Raw genomic sequence first — 27,937 nt, 5'->3', positions numbered from 1 at the left:
ACACACACACACACACACACACACACACACACACACACACACACACACACAAAGAAAACCAAACAGGAGGGTATATGAAACCGTGAAATTTCATTACATTCAGTATAATATGTATATATTAAATTTAACAAGGAGGTAATGAAATTGCTCCATTTGTGTCCTTTTATTCCTTCTATTTATTTTTAAAATGTTTTATTCATTTTTTTTTATTCACTAAAACAGTGAACTGGTAGAGTGAATAGAGAGCAGTACTTGGAATCAGGAAAATCTGAGTGTGAATCCTGCTTCAAACACATACCAGCTGCTGATGCTGCACAAGTCACTTAACCTCTTACTACCTCAGTTTCCTTATCTGTAAAATTATAATAATAACCTAAAATAAAAACCTAATGCCCTGGGACATTTGAAGATTAAAGGAGATGAGTAGTATTACACTTCAAAACCTTAAAGTTCTAAATGTGCTAGTAATTTTTATTATTTCTTTCATCTTTCAAATCTCTTTTACTAACTCAACTTACCCTCTAATAGAAGTCTTCCCTTTTAACAAACAAGTATAGTTACATAGAAGCAAGCTTTTTCATGGCTTTCTTTTAAAAAAATTCTTTAGATTACATTTCAATGTGAAAAGATCAAGAAAAATGATAATACAATTATCCCTCCCATTTCACAACTTTCCCCATTAGGGAAATAATTCCCCAATGGGAATTTGGGGGTAGTTTTGTGGAAGCCATAGATAACACAGGAAGGCCAGGAGATAACACAGAAAAACTTTAGAAACTAAGACATGCATAAAGTGTACATATATAGTATTGTATAATATCAACATATTTTATCTTTTCATATCATAACAACTCAGACTTCTCTAGAACAAAGGGAAGGCCAAAAAATTTTATGTGGGTTTTCCAGATCACAGGGTGCTCCTAACCCTGCAATGCAAAAGGGATAACTAGATATGAAATAATGAACTTCTCTTACATACGGTTTGTTTTTTCAGATATACATTATATTTAATAATGTGTTAATAAAATTTCTCTATTTGGGGTGAAAATCAATAAAACAAGTTTAAAAGAATGCATTTAAAATGTAAATCATTAGTCTCAACATTATTATTAGTCATTATTTTGATCTGAGTTCTGAAGTATTTTGAAGTTATCTTTCATTTTTTTGTGATTGTTGTATAAATGATTTTACTTGTTCCATTTATTTCACTCTATACCCATATATTCCAGGTTTCTCTGATCCCCTCATATTCATCATTTCTTATGATGAAATCGTATTCCTTTATTCTCATGCATCATGATTACTTCAGCCCTTCCCATCCATGATGGGCACTCACTCTCATTCTAATTCCTTGGTACAAGCAAAAGTGTTGCTATGAATATTTCTGCACATATGAGTCTTTCTGCTCTGTTTTTGATCGCCTTACAATATATAACTGTTAGTCTTCTACTTCATTTTCTAAGCACTGGTAGTTAAAATAATCTTTCACATTGCTATAAGTTTCACTCTGCAGCTACTGAAAGGCTCAATAAAATTAATACCATGACAACATACTGCATGCTCACCATAAATAGGATAGCCTCCTGTGGTTTAGACCTTCCATGAAACATCTTACACAACGTTGTTAGATACCATTGGCATACATGTCTTAATATCTTGCAGTGGCTCAGGATGAAGTAAATGAGCTTGGCCTTTCTAAATCAAGGTCTTCCTTTGTTCTCAGTTTGTCTGAGGTCATGCCCATTCGATGAGAATTTGTACATGTGTTTCAACAGAAGGTTTGGAAACAAAAAAACTTTTGCAAAATGAAAATGTGGGATATTAATTGCAGCACCAGGCACTAAATTAGTAATTGCAGCGTTGCCCCTACTCCCCTTTCATCCCATTATTGGAGACAGCCATAAAATGGGAAAAGAGGTGGGGGAATGGGCCAGTGTAAGGGGACAGACAAAGGGAAATTGCTAAAAAATTACCATTTCATGGGAGGAGCAAAAATTGCCACTCCTACTGGCAGCCGGCTTGTCTGAAATTGGCACCTAGCCAATTCAAGATGAATTTCCCAAGTCTGTGTCTTCCCATTTTATCTAGACAACCGGATAAATTACACTAATGAAAGTAATCAGCAGCCACAGAAAATCTGACAGCTGATATGCACTTTGCCCGAGACAGATACAGATTTAGGAATGCTGCTGTATGCCAATATGATTTTTAAAAATATATTCTTGTAGCAACCTGTCAGTCATGCTAGATGTACTTTTTTAATTGTTTGCTTTTAATTTTAGATATATATGTGTGTATATGTATATGCATATATGTGATATAGACATACATAGATCACATTTAAAAGGAGCCAGGTTGTAAATATATGTCTAGTTAAAAATGCTCTATGACTCTGACTCTGATTAGCTGAATTGAATCAAAGAATGTTAGAGTTGGATGGGACATTAAATTCAACAATTCAATTCACATCTGCTCACTAAGTATTTATTGAGGCTTTTGTGTGCCAGGCACTCTGCTTAGTGCTGGGGATATAAGGATAGATCAATTAGCTAATATTTATTAAGCACCTACTATATGCTAGGCACTAGGCTGGGGGTGGGAGCGATAATACAAAAAATAATACAAAAATCCCTGCCCTCAAGGAATTTACAATCTAATGACAAAATAACAAAATAAATGACCAGATTTGAGAGTTGGAAGGGATCTGAATAGCCATCTAGTCCATCCCATACATGAAAGGAATCCCTACTGTAATACATAAGACAAAAGGCCAATTGAGAATATTTAGGTACCAAATTAAAAAAAAAAAATCTAAGCCTTCCAGTCTCTATGTCCCTCTCACACTTTTTCTTTTCCAAAAGCAGCAGGCTTCGTTTCTTTAACCTATCCTCATATGAAATGGATTTGGGGTTGTCTACAATTCATTCTGAATACCCTCTTTTGGATTGTCCAGATTATCCTGTTTAAAATAAATGTGTTGGCTCATATTGAACACAATACATGTGTGTATACACATATACATACATACATACATGTATGTACACACACATAAACATGAGATGACATTAAAATTCAGAATGGGTCCTATATTGTCCCTTCTCACAGAAGTCACACCTGTCTTGGTGAAGACCAATATCACATTAGCTTTCTTCCCCACTCTATCATATTATTATCACATAATGACTTTGAGGTCCCTGACATCTTCAGCTAGGTGGTACAGCAGAGAGAGAACTTTACCTGAAGTCAAAAAGACTCATCTTTCCTGAGATCAAATCTGGGCTTAGACATTTACTAGCTGTGTGACCCTGGGCAAGTCACTTAACTCTTATTTGCCTCCCTTTCTACATCTGTAAAAAGAGCTGGAGAAAGAAATGGCAAACCACTCCAGTGTCTTTTCCAAGAAATACCCAAACGGGGCAATGAAGAGTCAGACATGACTGAACGACAACAACCACCTTGCCCTTCCCTAGATCACTTCCTGTGTCAGGGGATGGCAGTGATATTTGGGTATAGCTTCCGCTCCTGGCCTACAGAGTGTAGGGAGACCAAGCGACCAGTCTGAGGTGTAATCACTCTTGCTTTAACCTGTTTGGAATTGGATTGCAGTCAAGGGTGGAGGTCCTAGGGTGTGTGTCCAGCTTGCCAGAGCATGTGGAGGCCTCAGAGAGGGCACCCATCTAATATTTCTGGCAACTGAGAAAACCCCAGCATTTGGGACAAAAGCTCCGCTGTCTGGTGGCAGAGTCCCACTGTGGCAAAAAGCCCAGGGGTCAAATGACTGAGGGGGACATGACAGGCAAAAGAAACAAAGCAAACAGAAGATTCCAACATTAGACTCCTATTTTGGAGACAAAACTGATCAAAGTATGGAACAGGAGGAAGACAGTGAAGTCAGAACACCTGCACCAAAAGCTTCAAAGGAAAATACGAACTGGTTACAGGCCATAGAGGACCTTTAGAAGCAGATAAAAGAAGTGGAAGAAAAATTGGGAAGAGGAATGAGAATGATGCAAGAAAATTAGGAAATGAGAGTCAACAGCCTGACTGAGGAAAATAATACCTTAAAAATAGAGTAACTCAAATGGCAAAAGAGGCTCAAAAAGGCAATGAGGAGAAGAATGCCTTAAAAAGCCACATTTGCCAGATGGAAAAAGAATCTCAAAAGCTCACTGAGGAGAATCATTGCTTCAGAATTAGATTGGAGCAAATGGAAGCTAATGACTTTATGAGAAATCCAGATGTTGTTAAACAGATCCAAACAAATGAAAGAATAGAAGGCAATGTGAAATATCTCATGGGATAAACCACTGACCTGGAAAATAGATCCAGGAGAGATAATTTAAAAATTATTGGACTACCTGAAAGCCATGATCAAAGTAAGAACCTAGAAATCATCCTCCAGGAGGTTCTCAAAGAAAACTGCCCTGATGTTTAAAAACCAGAAGGCAAAATTGAGGTTGAAAGAATCCACCAATCACCTCCTAAAAAAGATCCCCAAAATAAAACTCCTAGGAATATTATGCCAGGTTCTGGAATTCCCAGATTAAGGAGAGAATATTACAAGCAGCCAGGAAGAAACAATTTGAATATTGTGGAAACACAATCAGGATAAGACAGAATCTGGCAGCTTCTGCACTGAGGGATCTAAGGGCTTGGAATATGATATTCCAGAGGTCAAAGGGGCCGGGATTAAAACCAAGAATTAGCTACCCAGCAAAACTGAGTATCATTTTTCAGGGGAAAATATGGTCATTTGGTGGAATAGAGGACTTTCAAGCATTCTTGATGAAAAAACCAGAGTTGAATAGAAAGTTTCACATTCAGATACAAGAAGCAAGAGAAACATGAGAAGGTAAACAGGGAAAAGAAATTATAAGGAACTCATCAAAGTTGAACTATTAACATTCCTACATGGAAAAACAATAATTGTAACTGATGAATCTTTTCTCAGGATGAAAACAGTTGAAGTGAATAGAAATATATGTCTATATATGAGGGTATATGGGCATATGAATACATATGTGAATATGTGTATATATGTTTATGGGTATACATAGATAGAGGGCACAGGACCGATTTAACAGGAAGGGATGATACTTAAAAGGCAAAATTAAGAGGTGAGAGAGGAATATAATGAGAGGAGATGGGGAGGGACAGAATGGGGTAAATTATCACATATAGAAGAGGCAAGGGAAAATGGTTACAATGGAGGGGAAGAATAGGAAGGCAAAAGGGAATAGGTCAACCTTATGCTCATTGAATTTGGCTTGTGGAGGGAATGAAATACACACTAAATAGGGTATCTCACCCTACAGGAGAGTAGGGGGGAATGAGATGAGAGGGGAGATGATAGAATGGAGGGCAGGATGGGGGGAGGAGGGAAATATAGTCAGTCTTTACAATATATCTACTATGTTATTGTTTTGCATTAGCTACACAAGTACAACCTATACTGAACTGCTTATCTTCCCAGTAAGGGTGGGTAACAAGGGAGGAAGGGAATGAATTTGGAAATCAAAGTTTTAAAATCAAATGTTCAAATATATATATACTATTATTAATACTATTTTACATGTAATTGGGAAATGAGATATACAGGCACTGGGGCACAGAGATCCACCATGCCCTACTGGAATGGGAGAGAGCAGATCGGAGGAGGGGATATCCTGTGGGACTGCTATTTTGGGGCGATGGGTTAAGGGAAAAATGGGGGGAAAATTTGCAACTCAAAATCTGGTGGAAATGAAGGATGTAAATCAGAAGTTAATAAAGCATTTGAAAAATGAAAAAAAAAAAGGAAAGAATGACTGATTCTAATAAGGCAGAAAATATCAGAGAATTGAAAGTCTAGAGGTGGTAGGGCCCCTAGAAGTCATTTAATATAGCTTCTCATTTTACAGAGAAGGAAACAGGCCTAGGGAAAAGTAACTTCTCTCCAACTATAAAAGTAGTTAAGTTGGAAAACCCAGACCAAGTCTTCAAATCAAACCTGAGGCTGGATCATCTATTGCTTGTGTAAATAACAAAAACTAAGAATTCTGCCATGGAAAAGCCACAGAAGTAGAAAGGAAGCCTGAAGGAATCTGGACTATACAAAGTAAAAGCCTATAACATTCTTTTTATTGGGTCTGTACTGAGATTCACTTAAACTACCCCGACTCCTTCTCCACCCTACCATTCTTAACGGCTTTAGGAAAATACCAAGAAGCAGCAAGGCCCCATTTATATACATTTGACACAACTCATTAGCCTGATCTGAAAGTCTATTTACTTCTTGGGTTCTGGCCACTGGTCACACATTACTCAGACTCTGTATTTTAAGTCAAATAATTTTTAGTGAACAATAAAGTCTGATAAGAATTCCATGTCAGGTCAGATATTTCTCCACCCAAAAAAAAAATTAAATAGAAGTGAAATGTCTTCATTTTCTCTTCATTTTCCTCTTTACCTGTGAACCTTATTTTCCATCCTCAGCATTAAAACATAAGACAGATATGCTGAGAGATTACTTTTCGATCAATCAATCAATTAATCAAAAAAACAATTTTAAGAAACTACTGGGGATAGATACCATGCTAGCTTCCAGAGATAAAATACAAAGCTGAAATTGACCTTGACCTCAAGGAGCTGACATTTTACCAGTAGATACAGTAGGTATCCATGCAAATAAATGAAAAATGTATATAAAAATGCAAATAAAATAAAAATGTATTTAAAAATATATAAAAATATATATAAATAAATGTAGAAGATAATTTTGTGGGGCTGAGATGGGTGAAATCAGGTTGAATCAGGAAAGGCCTCATGCAGGTGATGACACCTGAGCTGAACTTTCAAAGAAAGCTAGGGATTATAAACCAACCTCAGACACTTGCTAGCTGTGTAACCCTGGGCAAGTAACAGGCCACTTAACCCTGTTTGCCTTAGCTTTTCATCTGTAAAATGAGCTGGAGAAGGAAATGGCAAACTACTCCAGTAACTGTGTGAAGAAAGCCCCAAATGGGGTCACAAAAAGGCAGACACAAGTGAAATGACTCAGCAATGTGAACAAAGAGGGATTCAGAGACATCAAGTTGATGAAGGAGAGTATTAAAAGCATGGCAGCTAGTCTATGCAGTCCCATAGAAACAGGAAATGGAATGACTCATTGTGAGGATGATGATGATGTTGATATTGACAAAAGTATTTACAGCATTGATATAGCACGTTAAGACTTGATAGCACCTTGGAGCTCTAGAGCACCCCTGGGAGTTACATTATATTGTGAAATTAAAATTTGATTTGAATTCTATTTTTTTTTTTGCTTTTTGGAGGCCAATTGGGGTTAAGTGACTTGCCCAAGGTCACACGGCTATTTTTAATTCTATTTTGTTAAGACTTAATCAAGTTAGTATAGATTTGATATTCTCCTTTGTTGTATGTGCCTAAAGTCCTTGCTCTTATGAGTTCACTTAGGTAACTTCAGGTCACTTGGATCACAATTCTACATATGAGACTTGAAATTCCACCCTTAACATTGTGACTGGTACCCCCTCCCCTTGTAACTTCAGCCATGATCCACTTTCTAGAGAAACTTGATTAACCAAAAGGTCACTCTCATCAAAATAAAAACATGCCTGCAGACTAATTCCATCACCTGAGGACTGACCTCATCTCCTAATGATGTAATGGGGAGAAGCTATGAGGACACATCCCAACTCATTAAAAATGTAGCCAATCAGATAAAGACACATTTTGTTGCTTCAGATTTTGCTCTATCATTTTGTCAATCACTATAAAAGATTCTGTCATCCCTAATTCAGAATATTTGACTACTTAGGAGTCATTGACCCCATTTATTGGTTCTTTTAGCCTAATTAATAAATTGATCATGCTCAGATCTTGCTGCCTTTATTTCCATGGCAAAAGTATTGTTATTTTGATTCTGTTTTTTTGTTGATGTTCAGTCATTTTCAGTGGTGCTTGACTATTTGTGAACATATTTGGAACTTTATTGGCAAGGATACTGGAGTGGTTTGCCATTTCCTTCTCCAGCTCATTTTACAGGTGATGGAACTGAGGAAAACAGGGCTAAATGACTTGCCTAGTGTCATACAGCCAGTAAGTGTCTGAGGCCAGATTTGAGCTCAGGAAGATCAGTCTTCCTGATTCCAGACATATTACTCTATACACTGTACCACCTAGCTGTCACATCATTCTACAGATAAGGAAACTGAGGCTCAGAGATACTGTTTTGTTCACAGAACTAATAGATACCAAAACTAGAATTTGAACATAGTTCTTGCTGACTCGGAGGTAAGCTCTCTATCCACTAAGTAGAATATGCAATGGAATCTTAATATATAGTAAACTTGTAAAAAGAAGCTTGAGGTGAATTTTTTTAGACTTTAAATGACAAAAGAAGGGCAGGTACATACTGTAGTCTTTAGAGTTCCGGCGTCAGAAATAATTATCTTCATGAGGTCAAATCCTGCCTCAGAAGCTTACTAACTGGGTGACCCTAGGCAAGAAATTTAACTCTGCGTCAATTTCCTCACCAGTAAAATGAGCTGGAGAAGGAATTGGCAAACCATGCCATTATCTTTGGCAAGAAAACCCTAAAGGGGGTCATGAAGAGTCAGACAAGCCTGAAAAGACAACTAAAGAAGAACAAAACATGACAGTGGGACTTTGTATTTGATTCTGGAGTCAGTTCAAGAGCTGAAAGAATTATTTAATGTGATTCGGTCGCATCAAAGATGGAATCAGAGCTGACCAATTGTAGGTGTAGTGGAGACCCTATGTGTTCACCATTGGAACAGAAAGCTTATACCTACCCACCCACACTCAGACTGTTCCGATGGTTAAAAAGACCTTCCTTGTCTCAGATTACTCTGTATTCTCTATTCTGTATGTTACATACAAGGATTGTAACAGCCCTTGTATTACCCCTCTTTTCAATCACAAAACAAGCTGCTCAACCATCTTTGTGGATATAAGAGGGGATGTTTGTCTATTTCCATATGTACTTCCAGTGTGTCCTAGTTAACCTACATATACATTAAAAGCAAACTCTTCTTTGTACACTGGACTTCTAGTATAGAAACCCAGGTTAGAAGATTGTTTCAAATACTCAGCCATAATATGTGGGGAGGGAGAAAAACAAGCATTTATTAAACCCTACTACGTGCCAGTCACAAGTAAGGCAACCTCTCTTGATTTCAGTATTTTCATATGAAAAATGGGATAATAGTAGCATGTATCTTGTGGGGTGGTTGTAAGAGTCAAATCTTCATCTATGAAAAGTACTTTTCAAACATTAGAGTACAATATAAATATCAGCCAAATTAGCAGGCGGCTTGGGAAAGAGTATAGAGAAAAGGCCTCAGAACCATTAGAATAGGATTCAAATCCAGTCTTTGCTACACAGTGGCTCTTGTTCTGACCATATCATTTAACGTTATGATAACCCTCTAAGTTCCTGAACAGGTGCCAATTTATGCTAGCAGAGTTGTTTCCTCACAGATATATTTCTTATGCCAAGGAAATTACAGTTCTACCCCCCCCCAAATACCCTATTATTATTAGGATACCTGTAGAAGTAATAAATATAGGTTAATGCACAGAAATCTGGGGTAGGGGGGACTCAAAGTGGGTGGGGCATATGACATTAGATCAATTTGATAGAGGAAGAAATCAATTCAAAGCATGGAGGTGACTTGCCTAAATTGACTCATAACGTCATTGGTGGCCCTGGAACTAGACCTCAATGTTCTGACTCAGCTTGGTATTCTAGATGCCTCCCATCCTTCTAGATTCCTGGTAATCAGTAACCTAGCCACTGTAAAGCAATTTGGCCTATGTCATCGACAACCACAAACATTTCTTAAACAGCTACCTTGGCAGACTATTATGTCTAGATGCAAAGCTAAGATGATCCAGTGTTATATCTTGTTTCTTTGGTTGTCTGAAAGAAGGCCCTTTTGTCTGGGCAGGCTCTTTCTCCAAACCTTATTTTCTTTTTCTCCTATCAGGAAAAGGAATGGGTTAAATATTCTTTAGTAAGAAAGTGTAAGGTATTAAGAACCACCCTCTCCAAATACCCCTTCCCCTCAACGCTGCCAAGTAAAGTATTGGAACAGAAGAAAAGAAGGGTCTGAATAAAAACACTGCCCCTTCCCCTAAGTTGTTTCAGTCTTTCTTTCACCTCTCTAGGTTAGGTCCCTTCCTTGCTTTTGTAGGTAAAGGGCTCCTCTTGGATCTAACAGTTTGACATTTGGAGTAAGAAACAGGTATGAATTCCCTCCTGCACAGCTAAGCAACTCACTATGCCTTCATCTAGCCTTGCCTTCTTTTCTTCAGTCTCAGAATATGAAGTGGGCCTTCTCCTTTTGAAGACAGAACCTCTCCACTCTGCTCTTGATGTGATTCCTTTTATCTAGTCTTGTAGTCCATCTGATTAATCATTTCCTACCACTGGTTGCCTTGTATTTTATTTGTCTGGGTACCTGCCATCCACCCTAAGAAGCTGTAAGCTCTTTGAAGGCAGAAATGGGGGCGTTTGTTTCATTTAATCTTTGTATGCACAACACTTAGTACAGGATTTTGAACATAGGAGGTAGTCAATTAAATAAACTGCTCCTCTGAGAATCAACTTTATTCTCCTTTTCATTTGGTATTTACATGGCTATTAGTACCTTCTTGTCTTGCCAGAACATAATAGATTAGACTATGTGGGAAAAGAGTACATCTTAGAAAAAGAAATCTACTCTACCAATATATAATGTTGGGCAAAAAAAATGAATCTGTGTGGGTACAGCTAAAAGAAGCAGGTCCTGCTTTCCTGTGGTCTTCTAAGAAAATTAGACCTGAGTCCCTATAGTATATAACAGTCATGAAAATGATATTGAGTTGGACTCAGGAGATAGCGTATTTTAAAAATAGAAACAGCTTGAGAATATATATGGGGAGGGGGAGTCAAAGAGCAGATTTAGCTGTGACAACAAACATCTAGAGACCCCCACCCCCATGAGTTACTCCCTGGAGTTCTCAGGGGACTGAACACCCTTCTGGCAGTCAGAAGTCCTCAGTTCTAGCTGCCATTAATCTGGTTTTCCCAAGGTAAAGGTTATGATAATTGTCTGACATACAAAAAGTCCTCAGCTTGAAGCTGAGGGAAACAAAAGACTTTTTCAAATATTCTCAGGTATAAGAGAATTTGATGGGTTCTATCAAGCTGTCAAAGGCAGAAACAGGAGCAATGGGTAGAAGACAGACAGAGACAAATGGGGGCTTAATTTGGGAGGACAGTCCCGTAGCAGTCAGAGCTGTCCTTAAGAGGACAGGGCTGCCTGTGGAGTTACTAGGATCCCCAATATCAGAAATACTTAAACCAAAACTAGATTTGAAAAAATATATATTTTTAACCTAAGAAATAAAACAAGCATTTCCATAACAAAGGAGAATAGAAAAAAAGGATAAAGTCTGAATTTTCACTCGTCAGACATTGTGGAGTGCATTCCTTTTTAGGTAGGGACTAAAACAATTCAGAGCCCTCAAGTACAGACAGAAACTAGAAAATTCTAACATCAAATTGACCAAAAAAAAAAAACCAAAACCAAAATACACAAACCAAACACCATACCCTAAATTATGTGAGCAATTACTTATAGAAACTTAATGATCTCATTGAGTTTCCCTGAGTCCTTAATTCCTCATGAGGAAGTTGGAATAGGTTATAGACTCTTGGGATCATAAATGTAGAGCTAAAAGTGACCTTTTTTTTTTACTTGTTTTAGTGGGGTTTTTTTTTTTACTTGTTTTAGCTTATTTTTAGTTATTTCAATCATGTCTGACTCTTCTTTGACCCCATTTTGGAGTTTTCTTGGCAGAGATACTGAGATGGTTTGCCCTTTTCTTCTCCAGCTCATTTTACAGATGAGAAAACTGAGACAAAAAGGGTTAAGTGACTTGCCTAGGGTCACATGACTAGTTGAGTTTCTGGGGCCAGATTTGAACTCAAGAAGAGGAGTCTTCCTGACTCTAGGCAGTATGGCACCACTTAGCTGACCAAAAGTGACCTTAAAGACTATCAAGTTCTCCCTTAATTTATAAATGATGAAACTGAGTCCCAAGGAAATTGTAACTTGCCCACTGTTTCACATCCTTTTGCATTCTGTAATCTTTGAATTTCCTCCAATATCGGAAATTCTATGGATCACTCAGAGGGTCACCTCTAGAGATTTCATCTTTATTTCCTTTGGTTGTCTTGACAGGAACAATGCTATACATAAGCAGAGTGACTACATACCTGTAACCTCTCCACCTCCTCATCCTAATGAAAAATTTTTTCACATACATACACACACAAACACACACAAGATTCTGGCATAAACACTTACATTAAGGCATACTCCTAATGATTCTTCATTTCTCCTGTCTCTCCTCTCTCCAACTCATTCTCATATAGTTGCCAAACTCCTCTTTCTAAAGCACTTAATCATGTAACCTCCACCTACTCAAAAATCTTCAATGGCTCCCTATTGCCTCTAGGATAAAATATAAAATATTTGGTATCTAAAACCTTTCCTTTATGACTCCTTTTTTGACTGTCCTTTATGTTTTCAGCCTTACTTAGTATGACTGCCCTCCAGATACTAACCCAAGTCAGTTTGGCCCATTGGTTGCTTCCTATACCCAGGTTTATATTTCCCACTTTGTTAATTTTGCATAAGGGCACTCCCATCCTCCTCATCTTTGCCAAGACTCCCTCTACAACCAAGGTACCACTTACACAGACCTTTCCTGATATCTTTAGTTATTAGCATTGTCTAACTCTTGAAATAATCTTTTGTTATTGTTGTTTTTGTTTTTTTTTAACATTTACAAGATTGTTGGTGATTTTTTTTAAAACATATTTTGTGTCCATATTATACCCTAACCTACAAGAGTGCAAACTCCTTGAGAACAGGGTCTGTTTCATTTTTATCTTGTCCTTTGATCCTTGAATATAGTAAATAATTAATAAATGTTTGTTGAATTCACTTAATATATTAGGATCATATGTTACTACATAAATATGCTATCTGTGGAGAACACAGTGTAATGGGAATGTAAATTTAAAGATCTTCCCTGCCCCTAGGCTAAAGTGCCCCTGGAGCCTGGGGTGAGAGGATGGTTTTTCAGTAGATACTTCTTGATTGGCCAGTGGGTCCAAAAGGTTGTTACATTCTCTGAGCCAGGAGAAGGCTATATAAGCCCTGATGTGAGGCTTTGTTTTGGGGCTCACTTTGAGAAGTATTCTGTGATTTGATCTGGATTCTGGGAAGCCGTTGTCCAGAGGGCACCCCTGCCCCACCCCGGCTTTGAAAAACCCAGATGTTGAAACCCAGATGTTGATTTGGTATGGATGTAATGGTTGGACAGTTTGGAAAGCTGTCTACTTGATCTGTTTCTGTCTTGATAATTCTGCCTGTATACTTTGAAGTTCAGGGTGCTGACCTTTTTCCCCTGAACGAGGTAAACGATATATGTTTGACTGATTAAAGTAAGCTTGTTAACCCATTGCTTTCCTTTAACAAAGCAGATCTAAGAACCTGTGTTGGCAGCAAACCCTGAGGACGCTTGGGGTGCTTGCTGCTACACACAGTAAGCCATGATCCTAGTAGAGAAATGGAACAGGATACAGGCAGGGCTAGCTGTATGTGTGGGTGGAGTAGGAATGCACCAAAGTAGCAGAATTTCACAGGTGTCAAAAAGGTCCTCCTATACCTCAAAATACTTCATCCCACTCAATAATCTGATCCATACTGGAAAATGAGTCATTATCAGCTCTCTCCTTCCCCTCATATTCCCTTCCTCTATCTAGTTATTTTCTGAGTTTATTTAATACTACCTTTATATATTTCAAATCTGTACCCTTTCCTTCCATCAAGGGATAACTGATAGCACTTCTTTAGGTCGTCAGTATCTCTTGCTTGGACTACTGCAAACAAAGTTCAGATTGGGATCCTAAATTACAAATTTTCCTTCTCTGATCCACTCAGAGACACCATGATAATCTTGAGCAAAAGTCTTACCTTGTTACTCTTCTGTTCAAGAAACATCAGTAGCTCCCTATTATGTCTAGGATAAGATTAACCTTTAAGGCACTTCATTGATCTGTCTCCTTTCTAGCTTTTCAGACTTGTTTCATATGCCTTCCCATCACATACTTTACATTGTGGTTAATTTGCCTAGCTTTCTATTGTAAGAACAAAGATGTCCATCTCCTATGTTCCTACCTTTGCACAAGCTGCCCCCTTACTTAGGAAAAATATTTACCTCCTAACTTCTCACTAACTTCTATCTCCAAAGGAAATGGAGCCTTTGATAGAGAGATCTTTCCTGACTTCCCCTGGGTGTGAATGCTTGTTGTCACATCACAAATTGGCATGTAAAAACTGGTCTGTTTGCATATTATATTCACCCAGTAGAATGTAAGCTTTTTGAAAGCATGACCTGTTTTTCCTTAGCAGACTGCCTTGAATATAGAAATGATATAATAAATTGATGTTGGACTGGATTGATGGAGAGGCTGTAGGCAAGAATCAAAACCCATAAATGAAGCAAGTAGAATGTTATCATCAAGCCAGGCCACATTCTGAGAAATTAATAGGCAAGGAAGCTAGTATCGAGACTGAAGCAAGCAGCACCACTCAAAATCATTTCCAGAAGGATGTTTTCCTGGCAGATGTTTGGTATCTGGTCTTGCCTTTTAACAGCAACTCAGAGTGGTTCAGGGCTTTTGCGGGGGGGTGGGGGTGAAAAGTTTTTTCTTAAGGACTCAAAATAAATCTTAGAAGATAGTGCTAATTTCCTCAGGTTGATGAATAGGGCAGGGGTTGGGAATGCGATATGGCTCCAGCATTGTACCAGGAATAGCGATCTCTCCTAATTTCTCAAGTTCAAATTTTGATGGTTTCTAATTTGTCTCATGGAACTGACCCTGCAGGCCAGGAGGGACAGACCTAGGCATAGGACAAGTGAGTTTCCACAACAGAAAGAATGAGTTTGGGTATAATGTGCTGCCTGTAGATTTCAAGTAAGGGTCTTGCACATCTCAAGGTAGTATTAAAGCCTTGAGATTCCAGGGAAGGTTTTAGGAAGAGTCCAAAAAGGAGAAAGAAAAAATCAAAGGGGAGAAGAATAATTGAAAAGCAGACATTTTAATAGACTGGAAAGAATGTTGGATTTGTTGTCAGAGAATGAGGTTCAAAATATAGGAAAATAAATCTGGAACCTAGAATGAGACATGGAAATGAGATCTGGAACTTTATGAGACATTTCCAGTGCTTAAACTGTGGGGTCCCAACCCACAGTTTAAGAAGTTCTGTAGGGGTAGCAAGCAAGTGGAAAAAGTTTAAGAAGCCTTGCTAGACTAAGCTTCACATTTTTTTTATTCTGAGAAAAATGAAGCATGGAGAGGTCAATTGATCTGACCAAGATCACAGAGCTAATGAGCGGCAGAGCTGTGATTTTAACCCAGGGCCTTAGAGTCTAAATCCAGTGGTCTTACCATTACATCATATTCCCTCATTGACAGAGGGCACACAAACATTCTTTATAATTAGGATGAAATTAGATTATCTGTCCTTGGCTAAATTAATCTCCTTTGATATGAAATGGAATCATATGAGATTAAATTAGATAATATATATTATATGTATATATATAATATATATATAAAATAATATATCAGTGTCTGACACATTACTAGTAGATGCTTAATAAATGCTTGTTTCTTCCTCCTCCCCTTTGATATTCACCCATGAAGGCTTTTGGAAGGGAACAGCTAGGTGCTTATTCTGTCTAGTCCTCAATCTCCTCTTCTATTACATAGGGAGAGTAGATTAGCTGATGTCCAAGGCCCCTTTAGAACTAAATCCATAGATTTGGATCCTGGGATCTTAAAGGATCTCCAAGGTCCCTTCTAACTTAGAATTCTATAATCCTAAGACTTCCCCCAGTTGACTCTGATTCCTGATGTAGGCAGAATATGAGAGCATCATGATACATGGAAAGAGTGCTGTGGAGGCAGGGAACCTGGGTTCAAATTCCACCATTGACATTTACTTCTTGGGTAGGTCTCAACATCCCTGAATCTCAGTTTCCTCGTCTGTTATGGAAATTGGATTAGATGATCTCTGAGGTTCTATCTCATTCTAGAGTTCTGGTCCCATTACTGGGGGTTCGGGAATACCCAGGTTCTAATTCTGACTTGATAATTACTAGCTTTTTGAATATTTGACATCCCTGAACCAGTTTTCTCAAATGTAAAACTGGGATGCTAATAGGACTTACCTTAAAAGATAAGTAAGATTCAGTCTTAAAAGATTCAGTCATCTTCTTGACCCCATTGGAGTTTTCTTGGCAAAAATACTGGAGAGGTTCGCCCTTTCCTTTTCCAGCTCATTTTACAATTGAAGAAACTAAGGCAGTGTTAAGTGACTTGCCCAAGGTCTCACCACTACTAAGGGTCTGAGGCCGGATTTGAATTCAGGAAGATGAGTCTTCCTAACTACAGGCCCATCATTTTGTCTATCTACTGTGCCACCTAGCAAGACCGTGAAGAGTTTGGCAAACCTTAGAGGTCTCTTTAGTAGAAAGTATCTAAGAAAAGCACCAAGGGCAGGTCACCTGTCCCTTCTTGCATGTCACAGGTGTTTAATCAAGAATCTTGGAATGAATGGATAGATATTCACATTTTTTTTTCTTTTCCCTCTGCCTCCTGAAAAATGAACAAGACAAATCTATTAGCATAGATGAGCTCTGCATTCAGGAAGGGTCATCCCATTGTGGTAAAACCACCTCTCGTCTGGCTTAAATTAGCACCTACTTCACAGGGTTTTTGAGAGGATGGAATGAAATAATATTTGTAAAAGCACTTAATACAATGGTTGACACATATTAGATTCTATATAAAGGCTTCTTGTTCCCCTCCCCTTAAATGGTCTCTCACTTCAGCATTAGGTGAGGTTTGTAAAGTGGTTATTATTTCTTTCATGTACTTAGAAAGTAAAATGGAGAAGAGAGTATCAGAGACAGGTGTGCTGAATGACTGATTTGAGGTTATCCAAATCTCCTCATTTTATACATGAAGGGATTGGCTCTCAGGAAGTTAAGTGACTTGCCCATGGACACATAGCTAGTAAAGGTTAGAGGTAAGAAGGGGTCTCTCATCTTTCTGCTATCTACTCAGTCACACTGCTTCTTGGTTTAAAAGCCAAGGGACTATCGTGTATGTTTTATGAATGACAGTGCTAAGTTGAAAGCTCAGTGTCCTTTTGGGAGATAGTGTGACGAAGTAGAAAAAAATACCACTAGATTTGGAGGAAGAAGAGGAGCTGAGTTTGAATCCCAATTCTGCTGCTTAGTAATCGTGTGACTGAACAAATTGCTTAACTTCTCTCAGACTCAATTTCCTCTTCTATAAGATGGACTAGCTGAACTGAAACGTTTCTTCCGTATCAACATATATGTTCATGTATGAAGATAGAGTGGGAGACAGGCATTTCTGGGCCTCCTCTGTGGGGTTCTACTCCAAGGATTAGCCATATACATTAACAGAATAGGGCCCTGTCCTCAGCATGCAGTGTGGTCTTTTGATAAGAGTTCTGAATCTGGGTTCAGATCTAAGTTATGAGTACTTACTAACAATGTAACCATAAACAATATACTTTTGGACTTTGTTTCTTCATCTGTAAAATAAAGCTATGAGATGATATATTTTGTAAGGTTTCTTCTAATTCTAAATGTATGAGTTTGTGGTGTGATTGGGAAGGTCCCCAAAGTCTACAACCACTGCAATAGTGTTTGGAGTTCCCAATTTTTGAATAACCTGTCTAGCTTAAAGGAATAGCTTCTCAAAATTCCAGTTGGAACATATTTGTATAACCATGAACAGAACAGTTTAATACAAAAGGGCCTATTAATTCATTAGATTCACTTGTATACCATTGTCTGTTACTGGTTACCTAGCTCTGTCTTGAAGAGCTGGGGCGTAGGGTAGATAAGTCTTAAAAAAGAAATGGGTCATGAGGAGAAAGAGAAAGACGGAGTCTTCTGTCCTGGGAATTCATCCTGGGTGGCGTGCTTCTGAACGTCCTATGGACACCAAAATATGACCTGGGAGAAGGATGGGAGGTGAAAGAAGCAAAGTTTTTACCTAGTTTCTTATCCTGCCTACTTGGTGATGATATTGGCCCACCCCACCACCATACTCTCTCATAGTGTTTTTCCTCTCTTCCCTGGGTTAACACCTGTGTTTTTTTTTTCTCCTCTTTTCAAGACAGTCCCATAATTCTTCACTAATAATGCCTTATGTCTCTTAAAAGTATCCAGTACCTCAAAAGGTTTACTCCATGAGACTTCACAGACATTCCTTTTTACCTTGAATGCTAGGTCAATGCCTGGGGCAATGCCTGGGGCTGTATCACAGGAAAATCCTGGGGTCAAAAGCAGTCTGAATGTTCTAATCTCAGCAAGGTAGATCATGGTCAGCCTCAAATGCAGGGTCTGTAAAAGCATATTTGGTACCAGACATGGAGGTGGGGACTTGGCATCCCAGTTGCACTGTTAGAGATTTAAACAGGTCATTTCCTAGAATGGCAATCATAAATTTCATTTCAAAGAGGAAAGATACAGTCTGGTGCAGTGAAAAGAGCCCTAGACTCAGTTCAGAGAGCTGGCTTCTGCTCCTAACTCGGTTTCTAATGAGCTTATATGACTTGATGTCAATGATCTGTTCAGAATTTCCTCATATCCTCATCTCTAAAACAAGGAGACAATATAATTTCTAAAGATCCTGGGTATCTCTGAAGTTTCATTGTTCCATAAGATATGCTAGCCTAAGTCCTATGGCATGGGAGGCTACAACAGATAATCACCAGTAGTTTTATAAAGATCATTGGCATGGACAGGAGTCGCTACCTTCTGCTTACCTGAAGCCCAGGCCCAGCCGCCAAGATGCCGCGTACCACTCCTCTCTCATGGACCCTGACACCAAACTAATTGGAAACATGGCACTATTACCCATTAGGAGTCAATTTAAAGGACCAGCTCCAAGAGAAAAAAAAAGACACAGATACTGTGGATGAAGCTATAGATTATTTCAAGGCCAATGTCTTCTTCAAAAACTACAAAATTAAGAATGAAGCCGATAGGACATTGATCTACATAAGTCTTTACATTTCTGAATGCTTAAAGAAACTCCAGAAGTGCAACTCAAAAAGCCAAGGAGAGAAAGAAATGTATATTTTGGGAATCACTAATTTTCCTATTCCTGGAGAGCCAGGTTTCCCTCAATGCAATGTACAACAAATATGCAAATAAACAAGAAGATGAAGTGATGAGGGCCTATTTACAGCAGCTGAGGCAAGAAACTGGGCTGAGGCTTTGTGAGAAGGTCTTTGATCCCCAGAGTGACAAACCCAGCAAATGGTGGATTTGCTTTGTGAAGAGGCAGTTCATGAACAAGTCTTTTGGGGCCCGGGGAAGTGACTGGATCTTGTGCAGTCACCCTCCTCGCAGGAGCATTCAACATGTGGCAGCAAGGTGTACACAGTTCTTGGCCTTTGTTTCATAAAATTTTATACCAAGGAAGAGGAGACACGTCCTTACTAGAAAAGCCCTTTATTAAGAATGTTGGGATTTAAGGATCACTGAGAATTTTTGCAATGTTAAGCTGGTGCTTAATGATAATAAAAAAAGATTTCTTAAAAAAGATCATTGGCATGAAGTAAAATGTTAAAAAAAAAAAAAGATTAGAGAAGAATCTCAAGGCCTGTGAATTAGCCTTGGTCAGACCCCAAGTGAAGTAGAAATCATAATATGCCAACTAATAAATGCCAAAAGCAAATGGCTTAAGAGGAATCGCCTGCCTGCCAATACATTTCAAATGCTTTAGCTTACATCTGAGTCTTCCTTCCATCTGGGTCCAAATTGCCTTTACAAGATTATCTTTGAATACTTCTCACTGCCTTATGGCCAAATGGTGGGATTTAGGTGGTGTTATTTCATCACATTCCATACTTTTCAACTTCAAAGCCTTTCTTTACCCCACCCACTATTGCCCAGAACTAGAATTCCCTTCCTTCCTGGTTCCTATCTCTAGCTCTTCCCATAGCCATCCCTCCACATGCTGTTTACATGCCACCTTTTCCATCAGTCTTCCCTGATTACCTCAGCTGGTGAGGGTCTCTATTTGATATGACCTCACAGGATGACATATTCAGAGCTAGAGGGTACCTAAACGTTAGCCGAACAATTTCATTTTACAAATGAGATCAGTAAGTCCCAGAAAGTCTAACTCACTCACCCCAGGTCATTTCAGATAGTGAAGGTTAGGACCAAAATTTGAACACAACCCTTAAAACTCTCTATTCAATGTTCTTTCTACTAAGGCACAGTTTATACGCATTTTTGATGAATTTAACATATTCTAATTTGTGTTATTACTTATATATAGATATAGTGTTCTGTGTTTGGTCTAAGGGCAGTCCTCTGGCAGTTTAGAGCAGGAGTGAACCTGTGGCTTCAAGGTCACATGTGGTCCTCTAGGTCCTCCAGTGTGGCTCTTTGACTGAATCCAAACTTCACAGAATAAATCCCCTTCATAAAAGAATTTGTTCTGTAAAACTTGGACCTGGTCAAAAGGCTGCACCCAAAGACCTAGAAGGCCACATGTGGCCTCAAGACCACAGGTTCCCTACCCTTGGTTTAGAGTCTCAAAATGAGACTCACATGGATCCTTCAACAATTCACTGTAATCATTCCCTATTAAGTACCCTTTTTCCTAAGTAAATAAAACTCTTTCTCCATCACACATCTGAGGCGAAGATGGAATCCATTCAAAGATATACCCCCTTACAGATGAAAAACAACCCAGTTTCTGCCCCCACAAAACTTCTAATTTATTAGATGACAATCCAATATTTTTTTGTTTACCTCACCCAAACAAAGGATAGAATGATGAACTGAAATGCAGAACAGGAGAATTTCAAAATCCTGTGAATGGCTTCCATTCCTAAGGCTTCCAAGTCAGTTGCTTTTAGGTTTATCCCACTTTAGTCAATGGGAATTTAGTTTCACTTGGGGAGTACACAAATCATTTATGAATATTACCCTATTTTTGGTCATGTCATTTGTAAATGTTGCATATTCACTGGCCTTAAATAAAATAGTGTAGTCTAATCTCTGTCATAAACACCTGAAAATGCTATTTCCAAAGCAATTTTAAAATACTATATTCTACAGCCTTTTCTACAAGAAATACCAATAGACCTGTAGGGAAGAGAGAGATGATGCATTTGTACATCACAAATGAACCAACAGGGCCCTATCAATCATGTCAATCAATGATAATTTGGCTAATTTCATAAGTGATGACTAAATCTACATGGAAGTTTGTGAATCAAGTAAGAAACTAAAAATGTAGTTGGTAGGCAGAACTTGACTTAAAGTATTATCTATAAAGAAACACGCATGCACACACACACACACAAACACACACACACATTCACAGACACACTCCTATTGTAGAGATGGTTTAGAATTCAAACGAAAATAAATCTTTTATGACAAACCCAAGGCACAATTCTTCCCCCAGACTTCAATGGGAGCTTGCTGTCTGTATCTTAAGGCAGAATTTGCTCCTTTCTCTTTTTTGTCTTGGAAATTTCTTTTCTGTCTGCAGAGTGCCCTGGGGCTCTGTCCAGGGCCACTGCCAGGAGATGGGCACAGCTTTCTACTGGGTTTTAAGTTTGTATGTAATTTCTCCCTCTTTTAGAGTATTGCCTAGCTGTCTAAGTAATGTTTGCTTCTCATTCTGGTCTAAGAAGAGTCTGTGACGCTCTAAATGGCACGCATTGTGATGCAGACATTTCTGAAAATCCCCATCAATGGGGTCTATTGACAGATTGTCAATTAATGATCCCAAGAATCAGGAAATATCAGAATGGAGAGGAAAACTGGCATTTTCTTTCATGTCATACTTGCAGAGTCACAAACAAATATGATTGAGAGTCCATTGGAAGACGTTCTTTCGAAAAATAGAGTATGCTTATAATAGCTTAAAATCCAGTTTATATTGAAAGATAAATAATACTGTGGGTAAAACAATGAATTAACTGACTTCTAGTTAGAATGGAACACCAATTTTGAACTACCTTGCTACTGTAAGCATTACCAAATCATTTTCATGTTAACCCAGGGTTTGAGGTCTAATATTTAAAAGAATTGGAGTAAACAGCTCTTCTGCTTCATAACCATCAGTACTAAGAGGTAGGCGCTGAAGAGGGAGATCATAGATCACAGATTTATAACTGGAAAGGAACTCAGAGTCCATTTATTCCAGGGTTCTTAACTTGGAGTGCATGAACCCTTAAGTGATTGGTGAATATGGGAGTCCATGATTGTGTTTTTTATGTTTTGATAACTGTATTTCAGTGTATTTGGTTTTCTTTGCAATCCTATGCACTTCATTTTATGCACATGAAAATCCATAGCTTTAACCAGACTGCCAAAGGGGGCCATAATACAAAAAACAAAAAGGTTAAGAATGCCTGCTTTAATCCATGTATCTCATTTCACAGATGAGGAAACCAGCCCAAAGAAATTAAGTGGCCCATACAACATCACACAGGTAGAAAGCATTTGAGGGAAAGAATTTTAAAAGAAGTGAAAGGAAAGGGATGATTTAGAATATGAGGTTGGACAATATAACAAGGAGTCCAGAACTTATGCATTAAGTAATTCCTTCAATAATTCAACAAGTATTAAAACACACTTCTGGTGTGCCAGAAATTTTGTTAGGTGCTGGGGATACAGATACAAAAATGAAAGTCCTTACTCAGAGGTACCTTACATTTTACTCTCCATAGGAGTGTCCTCCCCTTCAAAAGCATTGCCCTTGGGAGGAGATGCAGCTATACCCATGTACTAATGCAGAAGCTATTGTTCAACACATTTTGGAGATCCATCTTTGAAGGGTTTTTTCAGAGCCAGTTTACAAATTGAACAAGCAAACAAGTCTGATTGTTTTATGTTTACAATTCTTTTTTTCCCCTACAGGATTCACTAATTTGACAATTTACCTTCCTCACCCGTTATACTTATGAACAACTTTAAAATATTTCAAAAATCACTTTGAAAGGGCAAAGTCTTATAACCACTAATGTGGGCTCCAAATTTTCTACATTTAAGGAGCAAGAAAGCAAGTTTAAATGATTGAAAAGAAAATGCTTTATTTAAGTTTGATCTGAATTCCAATAAAATCTATAATCTTATAGATTAGAGAAGTTGGCTTGCTATGTAGGTAAGGGCAGTAGATTCTTCTTGAATCCTGGCTCAACTGATATTTACTGTTTGAACTTGAGTGAATCAATGAGTTAGTCAACAAACATTTATTAAGGACTGACTGTGTGCCAGGTCCTATGCTGTGTCATAAAGACCTCAAAATCAGTCAGTTATTTTTTTTACTCAGAATTTATTTCCTCATCTCTAAAATGGAGATGACAATTGTCATACTGTGTCTCAGATGGTCATGAGGATAAATTGTCATGGGCATATACGCTGTGTGTTAAGCACCCTGCAAAATGTTACACCAACTTTAGCTAGTTACTATTACAAGGAGGTACAAATGTGAGACAGGAAAAAAAAGGACATGAGACAAAATATTGTAATCGAAATCCCAAATGAGCTCTCAATAAACAACATCATTAAATATTGCAAAGACCTAAAGTCAATTAACTGTAAAGGCAAGAGAATTGAAATGAGAATGAGACTGAGTTTGTCATTCTAAAATACACTGTGTGGGTGTAACATGAACTGCATAAAAGGATAAATCAAAATGAAGATTCTCTGATTTGACATGCTCTGATGATAGGAGCTTGTTATGTCTTTACCATTAAATTCTCTTAGTCTCAAGGATAGCAGTGAGTCACACTGGAGTATAGGGCCAGTCACAGATTTTCCTACTGAAATTCAACAGTGCAGTCTAGTCGGCAGGTTAGCCCACCACAGCATCCCTTTGCAATGTGACAAAGGACCATCTTTACAATGAAGCATGCTTCTATGCCCCAAGCTAAAATGACTGCAGAGTTACCAGAGTTTCATTCTGCTTACAATGCTTCTCTTTCAAAGCAGGTTTCTGAGCCAGAAAAGCAGTCTTTTAGCATGAATAAATAATTAAGAATTCACAGCAGTGCCAACCAAAAATGGTCTAGCAGAGAATTGTTGATTCTTTGACTTCACTTACTGGGAGGGCCCTCTGATAATGGGGATAAAATGTCAGCTTTCTATCCTTTAAGAAGTGCTGTCTTCTGGTGTTGGTACTGATAGCCATCTGCTGATAAGACCATGGGGCATTTGTTTTGAACTGTCCTTTCTTGTATGCTGCAGAAATCTTCTGTGGCTTAATACTGATGCTGAGATCTTGTGGCATCTAATGAGGGTATATTAGCAACTCCTATCAGAAACCTAACTGTTTAAAACATTTAAATTTGGGGGAGAGGGAGAGGATGACTTGGGTAACACAAGAAGCAAGGAAAAGGAGGAACTGATGGCTAAATTTGGGGTTATTGTTCAGTCATTACAGTCATGGCTGACTCTTTGTGACTTTATTTGGAGTTTTTGTGGTAAAAAACTGGAGTGCCTTGCTATTTCCTTCTCCAGCTAATTTTACAGATGAGGAAACTGAGACAAACAGGGCTAAATGACTTTTCTACAGTCACACAGCTGATCAGTCTCTGAGGCCACATTTGAACTCAGGTTTTCTTGACTCCAGGCCTGGCACCCTATCCATTGCACTACCTACCTCCTTGTATTTAGAGGCACTCAAGAGGTAATGAAGATTATGATAGTAACTCATGTTAATAGAGTGTTTTAACATTTTGATCAGTGTTGGAGAGCGGTATGGTCCCTACTTTACAGATGATGAAACTGAGTCTCAGAAACGTCATGAGACTTGCTGTGGTCACAGAGCTAGTGAGGTCAGCAGTCAGAGGTAGAATTGGAACTCAGTTCTTCCTGACTCCAGGTCAAGAACTCAATCAACTATGTCCAAACCATATTTCTATACAACCGACTTTCATTCATTCATACCAGTTAATGTGAAAGACATTCTAAATTATTTTTAGAGGAGGGAATTGAAAAATATTTTATAAAGAAATGGAGCTGTTTTTCATAGTACTGTTTTGACTTAGTACTCTATTAGTCCAATGACTAATCCTCCATAAATCAGAGCAGAGCCTATAATCGGTGATTGTTGTGTATATCATCATATGCATACATATGTTTATATGTACTTGCATGTGCACATATGTTGGTTTTTCCCTCCAAAGAGTTTGTATTTCAGGATGAGGCTTACATTCAAATTCAGATGCAACAATTTAAACCAATCTAACAGAAGTTCAAAGTGAAGATCTTAGTGAATGTATCTAATTAAGGTATAGAAAATTGTCACTAACTAAGATGAAATGGAATGGGATGAAATGGATTCTTCCAAAGTGTTAGAAGATGGCTTGCTCTCATAAATAACTTAAACCTCCTTCACAAAACACTTTCACACTGGTTTGTTTACACTCCATTCATTTTGCTTCTTAACCCATTTCTCATGGTTAATGGAAAGTACATTCTTCCCTACATTCAAAGATCCCTCCACATTGGTGAGATCCTTATTGATGACTGAGGCATTGCTGGGTTGTTTTTTCAGCTATGTCTGACTCTTCATGATTCCATTTGGGGTTTTCTTGACAAAGATACTGGAGTGATTTGCCATTTCTTTCTCTAGATCATTTCAAGATGAGAAAACTGAGGCAAACAGGGTTAAGTGACTTGCTTAGGTTCACACAGCTAGCAAATGGATTTGAAGTCAGGTCTTCCTGACTTTAGGCCTGGCACTCTACCCATTGCTCTGCAAGGCTTCTCGCCAAATGAAGTGTTACTACAATTTTATCATTAGAAATAATTGCAGTCTTGTCTCATAGGCTGATCTGTTGAATCTCTCATGCAATTTCATCCTTTTTTGAATAGATTTTGATTCCTTCTGGACATAAAGTAAGTGGAAAAGATGCTCCAATAGGTCCTAGGAAGCAGATGATCAGAAGCCAGAGTGTTTTTCTCCATTTCATTCTGATGGCTCTGCACTCCCGAAATACATGGTTATGACTCAGAATCATTGCATCTCATGGTTCAAATGGGCCTCAGAGACTATAAAATTCAAGCTGTGGCAGAAGTGTCCTTTTGGCAACATCCCCAACTAGTGACAATATAGTTTTTTCTTGCTGATCTCCACTGTTTCTAGAGGAAGCCCATCCCACTTTTTAATAACTCTGAATAAACCCCAAAAGTCAGAAGAAAAAGCAGTGGGTAGAAATTTCAAGCAGGTAAATTTGAGGGGTTTTTGTTTGTTTGTTTTCTAATACTGAACTTAAATTTGCCTCCTTGAAATTTCTATATCCTGCTTTTTATTCTGACCTTGGGGTAAAGCAGAAGAAATCTAAGTCTAGATCCATCAATCCATCAAGGAGGACTTATTAGGGCTTACTCTGGGTAAGGTAAGGGCTGCAAGATGGTGCAGTGGATAAAGTGCTGCACTTGAAGTCAGGAAGACTCATCTGTCTGAGTTCAAATCTGACATCAGACACTTACTAGCTGTGTGACCCTGGGCAAGTCACTTAACCTTGCCTCAATTCTTCATCTGTAAAATGAGCTGGAGTAGGAAATGGCACTCCAGTATCTTTCCCAAGAAAACCCCAAATAGGGTCCTGAAGAGTTCAATACAACTGAAATACCCAAAGGACAACAACAATGGGAAGGTAAATTTGAGAATAAGAAGAAAGGCAAAGATGGCCCCTGTCCTCAGAGAGATCACTTTCTTATGGGGGAGAAACCATACACATAAAATAGGTGTATGCAAGGAGCAAGCAGGGTGAATGATTGCTTTAACAGAAATGACGTTAGTAGCAGGGAAGAAAGAGAGGAGATTAGGAAAGGCATCCTGCAGAAGGTGGCATTTGGTCTCATTATTAAAAGAACTCAAGGATTCAAAGAGATGGAAGTAAGGAGGGCAAGCAAACAAGGGTCAGGTCTCCATCTAAGTCGTGAGATCAGAGATTTAAAGCTGGAAGAGGCCTTAGAGGACAATGAGTCCAAATGCTTCACTTAAAGATGAGGAAACTGAGGCAGTTACATGATTTGCTCAGGGGCATATAACTAGTAAGTGAATGAAACTGAATTTGAACCCAGATTTTCCCTGACTCCAGGATCAGTGCTCTCTCTATCCCAACATCTAGCTTCCTTAGCCTAGAATCAAGAATATCTTGGCTCTCGTACTCTCTGACACATGAGGGCTGTGTGACCTTGGGCAAGGTACTGTTAACCTCCCCTTACTTCAATTTAAGCAACTCAATGTGACGGTAAATTGCGGAGAAAGCTAGTAAAGTGTATTTCTTCATTCAACTCACTTCATCAAAGTGTATTTCTTCATCCACTTCATGAATGGGATCTCAGGTCCGGTCAACTATTTCTTCTGGCCACAGGCTATCCATGTTTGTTCCCTGTTCTTGCCTGATTCTCTCTCCTTTGCTCCTTTCCTGGAATGTTCCCTATCTAGAATCATCCAAGCCAGAAAATGACAACGTTCCTGGGTGGTTTCCCTGTCCATGTCTTAGAGCCAGAGATTAGAGCTGGAAGGGACCAGGGATGTCTTTTAGTCTACTCCTCCCACTCATTATACAGATGAAGAAACAGGTACTGAGAAGTTAAACACGTTGCCCAATGTTACACAGTCAAATGGCAAATCTGGTAAGGGAACACTAGCCTCTGACTACAAGTCAGCATACTTTCCAAAGATAAGAAATCACTTACTGTGTTTCCCTGATAATAAGACACTGTCTTATTAATTTTTTTGGACAGAAAA

At 38.5% G+C, this 27,937-nt stretch overlaps 1 pseudogene; it reads left to right on the top strand.

The window, feature by feature from the left end:
• LOC138158343 (actin-related protein 2/3 complex subunit 3 pseudogene) overlaps positions 1-19,741 on the top strand; it is a 21,357-nt pseudogene extending 1,616 nt beyond the window's left edge.
• Positions 19,742-27,937: the final 8,196 nt, after the last annotated feature.

Source organism: Petaurus breviceps, unplaced genomic scaffold (genome assembly GCF_028583685.1).
Source record: "Petaurus breviceps papuanus isolate PSGF00001 unplaced genomic scaffold, PetGlider_PUasm1.0 174, whole genome shotgun sequence".
NCBI lineage: Eukaryota > Metazoa > Chordata > Mammalia > Diprotodontia > Petauridae > Petaurus > Petaurus breviceps.
This window is presented reverse-complemented; position numbering and strand designations above follow the sequence as displayed.